The sequence below is a fragment of the Heterocephalus glaber genome, unplaced genomic scaffold (genome assembly GCF_053883595.1).
Source record: "Heterocephalus glaber isolate CG9 unplaced genomic scaffold, H.glaber_assembly_v1.0 deba00001509, whole genome shotgun sequence".
In the NCBI taxonomy this organism is placed as follows: domain Eukaryota; kingdom Metazoa; phylum Chordata; class Mammalia; order Rodentia; family Bathyergidae; genus Heterocephalus; species Heterocephalus glaber.
Genome location: NW_028258325.1, coordinates 41676811 through 41684535, shown reverse-complemented (window position 1 = coordinate 41684535; position 7725 = coordinate 41676811).

Genomic DNA, 7725 nt, shown 5'->3' with positions numbered 1-7725 from the left:
GCTTAAGCAGGGACTCTCAATTGTCACCGACACAGCGGATCAAGATTGAGAGCCCCGAGTTCCAAATTAGCAGGGTTTTTATTGAGATTACAGCAAGCTTCAGTCATTAGCAGCCATATGATTGGTTAACATTTAGCAAGTATGAAGTGTAGAATTTTGATTGGCTAGGCTCATTGGGGGTTGAAGGGGATTACGTACAGGTTTTTACAAGAAAAATGGGGACAAAGGTTAGTGGTCTACTGTCACGTACTGATGGTCAGCAGACATCTTGACTCATGGTCATGACCACCTTGTGTGGATAGTCAGCACGTTAACAGATTGTCCTATAGATACTGGGCCCGGGACACTTGTTTCTAGGGCAAACAGATGGCTGAGTAATGAGCTTAGGAATCTTGAGTTACAGATCATGTCTTTTGTCCCAGATCAAGCACAAATTTGAGAGAACAAAGGAGACTGCTCCATTTTGGACAAAATGGAGTCATTCTGGTCCCACAATATCTGCATGCCAGAAAACAGGAGACAAACCCAGTAAGTTTCATGGTCCTTCTTCCTAAATCAAATTTCTAGGGCTCTAGTGTAGGGTTTGTTGAGGTATCCTTTTCTAAGTTGGCAGATAAATTGTTGCATCTGGTGCTTCCTATATCCAAAAACGAGGTGCCAAGTGGATCTCTTTGGATTGGAGAAGCAGCATTTTCTTCATTTGGATGTGTAACTCTTGCCCATTTTCTGAGTGACTCCAAAAGTTGTTAGAGTGGTGGTGCTGGGGCAAGATCACAAGAGGGCCCTGAACTAGGTCCAGGCTGACATGCAAGCTGCTCTGCTACTTGGGCCATATAATCCAGCTGATCCAATGGCATTTGAATTGTCAGAGGAAGACAGAGATGCTGTTTAGAGCCTCTGGCAGGCCTTTCAGATTTTGGAGCAAGTCTTTGCCATCTTCTGCAGATGACTGCTCCCCCTTTAAGAATCACCTCTTGGCCAGGTACTTGGCCTTGGTAGACACAAAATGGGCCACCAAGTTACTGAGACTTGAGCTGCCCATCATGAACTCAGTGTTGTTTGACTCACTGAGCTATGAAGTTGAACATACACAGTAGTACTCTATCATCAAAAAGAAACAATATACCAGAGATCAAGCTTGAGCATACCATTCATGAAGGGATGAGTTACAATGAAGACATGGCCCAAATGGTCATGGATCTGGCTCCTGCTATACCACCTTCTCTCTTCTGGACTGCACGTACAGCTTATGGAGAATTTCCTACTATCAGGTAACAGGGGAAGAGATTCAGTACTGGTTTATAGATGGTCCTATGTGCAGTTACCACTTAAAAGATGACCGCTGTAGCACTGAAGCCCCTTTCTGGGACACCCATAAAGGACAGTGAAAGGAAGCCCTCCCAGTACGCGGAACTTCAAGCAGTGCACCTGAGTGTTCACTTTGCTAGAAAGAAATGGCCAGATTTGTGATTACATACGGATTCATGGGCTATGGTCAATAGCATGGCTGGATGATCGGAAAGCTGGAAGGAACGTGATGGTAAAATTGATAAGACAGTATAGAGAAGAGAGTTGTGTTTAGACATTTATGATGGGAAGTTGTGTCCTGTGTGAATGCTCACCACAGGATGATCAGCAGAGGACAACTTGTTCTATGGGCACCAGTCTCCTTCTGTCATTGCCACCCTTGTCACTGCCAATTTGGCTCATGAACAAAGTGGCCATGGCAGCAGAGACAGAGATTATGCATGGGCTCAACAACCAAGGCCAGCCATTGCTGAGTGTCCAATTTGTCAGCAGCAAAGACCAACATGGAGGCCAATATCCCCTGGGGTGATTAGCTAGCCATCTGATGGCAGATTGATTATTTTGGGCTATTTCCATTATGGATGTGGCAAATTTTGTCCTTATTAGGATATTTACCCTGGACAGAGATTTGCCTTCCTTGAATGCTTCTATCAAAACTATCTGTAAATTTACAGAATGCCCCATTTGTCATCATGATAGTCCATACAACATTGCTTCTGATCAAGGAATTCAGAGCAATAAGAAGTGCAGTAATGGGCTCATCATGCTCATGGGATTTATTGGTTGTACCATGACCCCTACTATCTTGAAGTAGCTGGCTCAATAGAATTGTGGAATGCCTTTTGAAAGATGGCAGTACCTGGGACAAGGTTCTCCACAGGGCTTCTCCACTCTGACTCAGCATCTACTATATGGTGCTATTTGTCTAAAAGCCAGGATTCATAGGTCCAGGATTCAAGGGGTGGGAAATGGGAGTAGAACACTTAGCCCTAGTGACTCACTATGAAAATTTCTGCTTCCTGTTACTGTGACCTTTGTTTTGCTAGCCTAGAGATCTTCGTGCCAAGAGGAGGAATTTCCACCAGGTATCAGAACAATGATTCCACTGAACTGAAAGATAAGATTGCCACTGGCCACTTTAGACTCCCCAGGCTGTGATGAACAAGCAAGAGTGGGCCAGGGTAATTGAAGTCCTTTAATAAGGAAGGGAAATAAGGAATAGTTAGTAGAAGGTAGTGGTTATAAATACTAGCCCACATGACCAGTCTATCATGAGTATCTGTTCCCTATTTTGTCACAAATGTTTGAGTGTGTGTGCACCAATTTTAGTTAAGGCACTATAACAAAGTACCATAGACTGGGTGGCTTATAAACAACAGAAATTTATTTTTCACAGACCGGAGGCTAGAAATCTTCCAGACTGCAAACTGATTTCTTTTATCTTCCTATAACAGAAAAATGTCGAGAGGTCTCTATGCCCCTCTCCCTTCTTAAAAATAAAGGCACTAATTTTATTCATGCAAACTCCAGCTTCATGACCTAATTACCTTCCAAGGGCTCCACCTTCTAATACCATCACACAGGGGTTTAGGATTTCAACGTACACATTTTGGTGAGATCACATTCAGTCTGTATAAAATATCTTTCTTTTCTTATTCCTCTACCTTGTAACATAAAATGTATTATATCACAGTATTTAAATTATGGGATATCAAGAATAAACATTCAAATACTTTACTTCCTCTTCTGAAGGAGTTAATGTGTTTTTGGTTGTATGCAGGATACATGTATCATGTTAGATTGAATTATGACCTTTATTTGGAGTTTTAAACTATGGTTTAAGATGTGTATGAGTGCATAAGATTTGGTGATTAATTTTATGTCACCTTGACAGGTCAGAGTACCCAGACATTTGAACAAACATTATTCTGGGTGTGTCTGTGAGGGTATTTCTGAGATTAACATTTGAACCAATCAACTGAGTACACTGTACTCTCTAATGTAGGTCTATAAAGACACACACATGCGTACACACACAGAAATTGGTTCTGTCCTCTGGACAATCCTAATACACCCACCCTTTCCCCATAGCACCCTTTAATGTCTTAAGTTCACTTAACAAGACACAGTCATTCATAGATTTCCTCCAGGAGTCTGAGCTTAAGGGTATAGACTAGGTTTTACTCCTAGACGCTAACTCTATGCCTAGTACATATCAGTATTCAATGACTGTGCGCTTGAAAAGAGTATGCCTCTCCAGGGTTTCTTCCTTTCTGGCCTCTGAGTGCCAGGCTGCCACGGTTTCTGTGCTGGCTTCCAAAGGCTCTGGCTGAACCATGCTGGGGGCTGCTTTGTGGGTTTCTTCGCTCCTTTGTGCGTTTCTTCACTCCTTTGTGTAGCATTCCCTCCCTTTCTTTATCGTCTCCCCACAGCAGCCATGGGGCTCATCCAGGCTTTGCAGGTTGGGATCTAGTTCAATGGGTTCAATGGTTTAGCTTAAGGGTTCTCAGGGCTGGGTTCAGCTGTCCTCATTTGCCCTTCAACGTGGCCTGTGGCTTTCAGCATTAAACACAGAGCAGAGCAGCTTAAGTACTATGACAGGGTGGGTAGGAGAAAGTACATGGGGTTTAGTTCCAAGATGCAGGTTCCAGTCATACTCATTTCAATTACTGTGTGTGAATTTTAATAAGTCACTGAAACTCTTTGCCCCATATACTTTTTGTTTTCAATTGTTTAAAGAAATTTTAAAAACCTACTTCAGAGTTATTTGTGTGACTCAAATGAAAGACTGTGTGGGAAATGCACTTTGTGAACTGTGGAATATAATTATAAGCCTCTCAAACTTGGATCTGCCCTTGGATAAAAGTAAATCATCCAGGGCCGGGGATTTAGCTCAGTGGTTCCACCGCCTGCCTTGCAAGCGCAAGGTCCCGAGTTTGATCCCTGGTACCAAAAAAAGTAAATCATCCAAAATCTGAGATCTCATTGATAGATCTGTATTTCAAACACACACACATACACACACACACACACACACACACACACACACACACACACTCTCCAAGCTGGTTCTCAAGGAATAGAAGAGATGGTTTCGAGATTAATTTCACTGTCCTGACCAAATACATGAATGTAAAATCTTATTTACACTGAAGTTTATATGAGCAATCTCTAGTCATCAAGTTGTAGTTCTGTTCACAGTGGAACAAAGACTCATCCAGAAATACTCAACTGCTATGCTCTAAGGCAGTGGTGGTGAACCTATGGCACGTGTGCTGCAGCAGGCTGTTTGTATCATTGAAAGTTCTAAAAGCCATCACTGCTCTAAAGCAACAGACTGTACATAACTTCAAGCCAGGAAACATGGTAAAATAGTCTTGCAAAGCATATTGTAGAACATTCTACTTACTCACTTAATGTGCAAAAAATATTTATTTCCTGGAAAGGTGAATTGGCTCAAACTATATATGCATTCATAGCCTTGGATTAATGTGCCACTATACATTTGATATGTTTTATAAGTTGGGAAGTATGCAGTACATACCTATTAGAATGGCTAACATCTTTGAAACTGCAATTTAAAAATATCAACCATGCAAAATACTGATGAGGATACGGGGGGCAACTATAGCCCTCATATGCTGCAGTAAGTGCTACATAGTATAATGACTCTGGAAGACAGTTTGGCAATTTCTTATGAAGTTAAATATACACTTACCACATGGCCCAACAATTCTGCTAACCTTCCAAATACTCAAGAGAAACACATGTATTCATAAAAAGATCTATATGTATTTACAGAAGCTTTATTTATAATAACTCAGAACTGGAAACAATCCAAGTGTCCATCACCATATCCAAACAAAGCACTGCCCAGCAATAAAAAGGTACCAACCAAGGTCGCATGGCTAAACATCAAAAGCATGTAACTGGGTGAAATAAAAATAAAAGGCCACACATAGGAGTCCATTTGTATGGCACCCTGGCAAAGGTTAAATGAAAAAAAAAGTGAGAAAACAAATCAAACAATGGATGCCAGGTCTGGAAACTGGGGGATGTCCTGCAAAAAGGCATCAAGAGAGCCTGGAATGAGCCAAGCAGCCCATAGAACTTGCATACCTCAACTTTCTTAGCTCCTGCTCAGACTTGTTAAATTTTGTTGCTTCCCCACGAAAACTGCTGGAGCAGAGACAGTCTTGGGTTTAAATTTCAGCTTCCCAATTTTCTAGCTAAAGTAACTTTAAGCAAGTTACTTAATCTCTGTATTGGAAAAACAAACCACAAAGTCAGTTTCTCCTCTGATAGGTGTGCGGGTGGTTTTTTTCCCCACTAGAAAGCAAGCAATTAAACTTGCAGCAGTGGATAGCATCTGGGTGTCTTCTAATTTGATTTAGTCCTGACAGTACCTGGAGACAGCATTAGGTTCCACAAGTTAGGGGTTCAGTCCCCAAGACTGTCTTTGCTTAAATGGCTCACAGAATGAACATACACACACACACACACACACACACACACACACACAATATCACACTAAGCATCATTTTCCTTCATACACTTCACCTAAGTGTTGAAGGGTGTTCAGGGACTGGGATCAGTGGAAACCCTATCACCTGGCTGACCACCTTCTCTCCTAAAAGGAGATAAATAATGTCCATAAACCACCAACTGGCCTTCAACTAAATCCCTAAACTCATTACAGCTTGCTGACATCCAGGCTCTGGAGCACAACTCTAAAAACAAGATGCATTGTGTGCAAGGACCTCTAAGGAGAGCTCTACACTCAATCCTACTTAGCCCTGTGATTCCCCATGCCCCAGGACTCTCAGCTCCAACTGAGTCAGCTGTCTTTCTAGTTTACCATTTGTAAATGGCTGATGCGAATGGACCTGAGACCTCCCTTCACAGGTTCTTAATTCTGTAATCTATTGATTTTCTATTTCCCAGGCCCCTCTGTATACGTTTAACTTACCAACTGAACACAGGAATTCTGCCTAGCACACAATTAAAAATTTGTTGAGAGTTCGATCCCCGGTAACCCCCCAAATTTGTTGATATAATGATATAATGATTATACTGAGAACCTGAAAAGCTTGATGTAGGAGGAATAAGGACTTATAAGACTTATGAGCACTTTGAAAAACATACAGAATAGGTTTCCGACAGACATTATTTTATCCAATGATTTGGGGATATCTGTCATAGAATTACACCCCATCCAACCTCCATCCTCAAGATGGAATACAAAGGAGCCACCACAGGTAAGGGCACAAAAATGAATGACCAAGAGGAGGGCCGGGGATTTAGCTCAGTGGTTCCGCTGCCTGCAAGTGCAAGGTCCCGAGTTCGATCCCCAGTGCCAAAAAAAAAAAATCAATCACCAAGTGGAGACAAGGAAAATGTGGAGGTAATTCATGTATGCTACCAAAAGTTGGCTCCAAATTTTAGTGCTTTATTCCACTGGTAAGTACAGCTGCAGTTCTCTTTATCCTCACACATTTATCCTAAGACTTCTAGAGAACACGTTTATAATTTTAGATATTTAAACTGAGGCAATTCTGTGATGTCACTCCTAGAAAATGTCAAAGGAAAAAAAAATAGCACGTCTCTTTAAGTTTACTTTCTTACTGCCAGGATTCTTCAATCTATTTTCTTCAGTGATTGCAAAGGAATTTCTTTCAAAGTACTGAACATAGTTCTTCAGAAAAGTTACATTTTAAATGTTTTTCAGAAATTTCATTTAATTGCTGTTGTCAATTTGTTTTTCAGTTTCCAATTCTTGGCATAGCCTGCTTACTCTGATTTCTAAGTAAATATGCGTATATGTGGAATAATTTTATTATTAAGGCAATGAAGATAAATGGTAAGAACAAATTCAGGCAGGGGAAAAGGCAAACATTTTTTCTGAATACACCAAAAGTAGTGTATGTGCTCTACGCAGGATTAACTTCTGTTTTACAAGCTTTGATAAATGAACAAGGCTAGAGAGCTTGATCTGTTATTTCTACATATGGTAGTTCTTTTGCTTCTGCCTGTAAAACAAAATTCCAAAGATAATTTTTTTTAAAAATCATAAAAGCTTTCTCTAACTTTGTGCATAAAAGTCACTCTTCACATATGGATTTGAAGGTACCACTCCGACTGAGTTTGATGTGACCAAACACAAGTCACAGCAATCACAGTATGTATGTCCTCCTTGATGCACGTGCATCAAGAAAGCCCAATTTTCTTGGGCAGTCACTGAAGCCCTGAGGATGACTCGATGGTCTTAGATTTCTTTTCTATGTTATGTTTTCACTTTCCTCTCCATCCTGTTATATCAAAGAGCCTAACAATGTACTTCCTTTACAGTGATCTTCCTGTAATATTTTTCCTTCATGATGTATCTGCAATGTGCCTCAGCTGAAGTTGCCTTAAGCA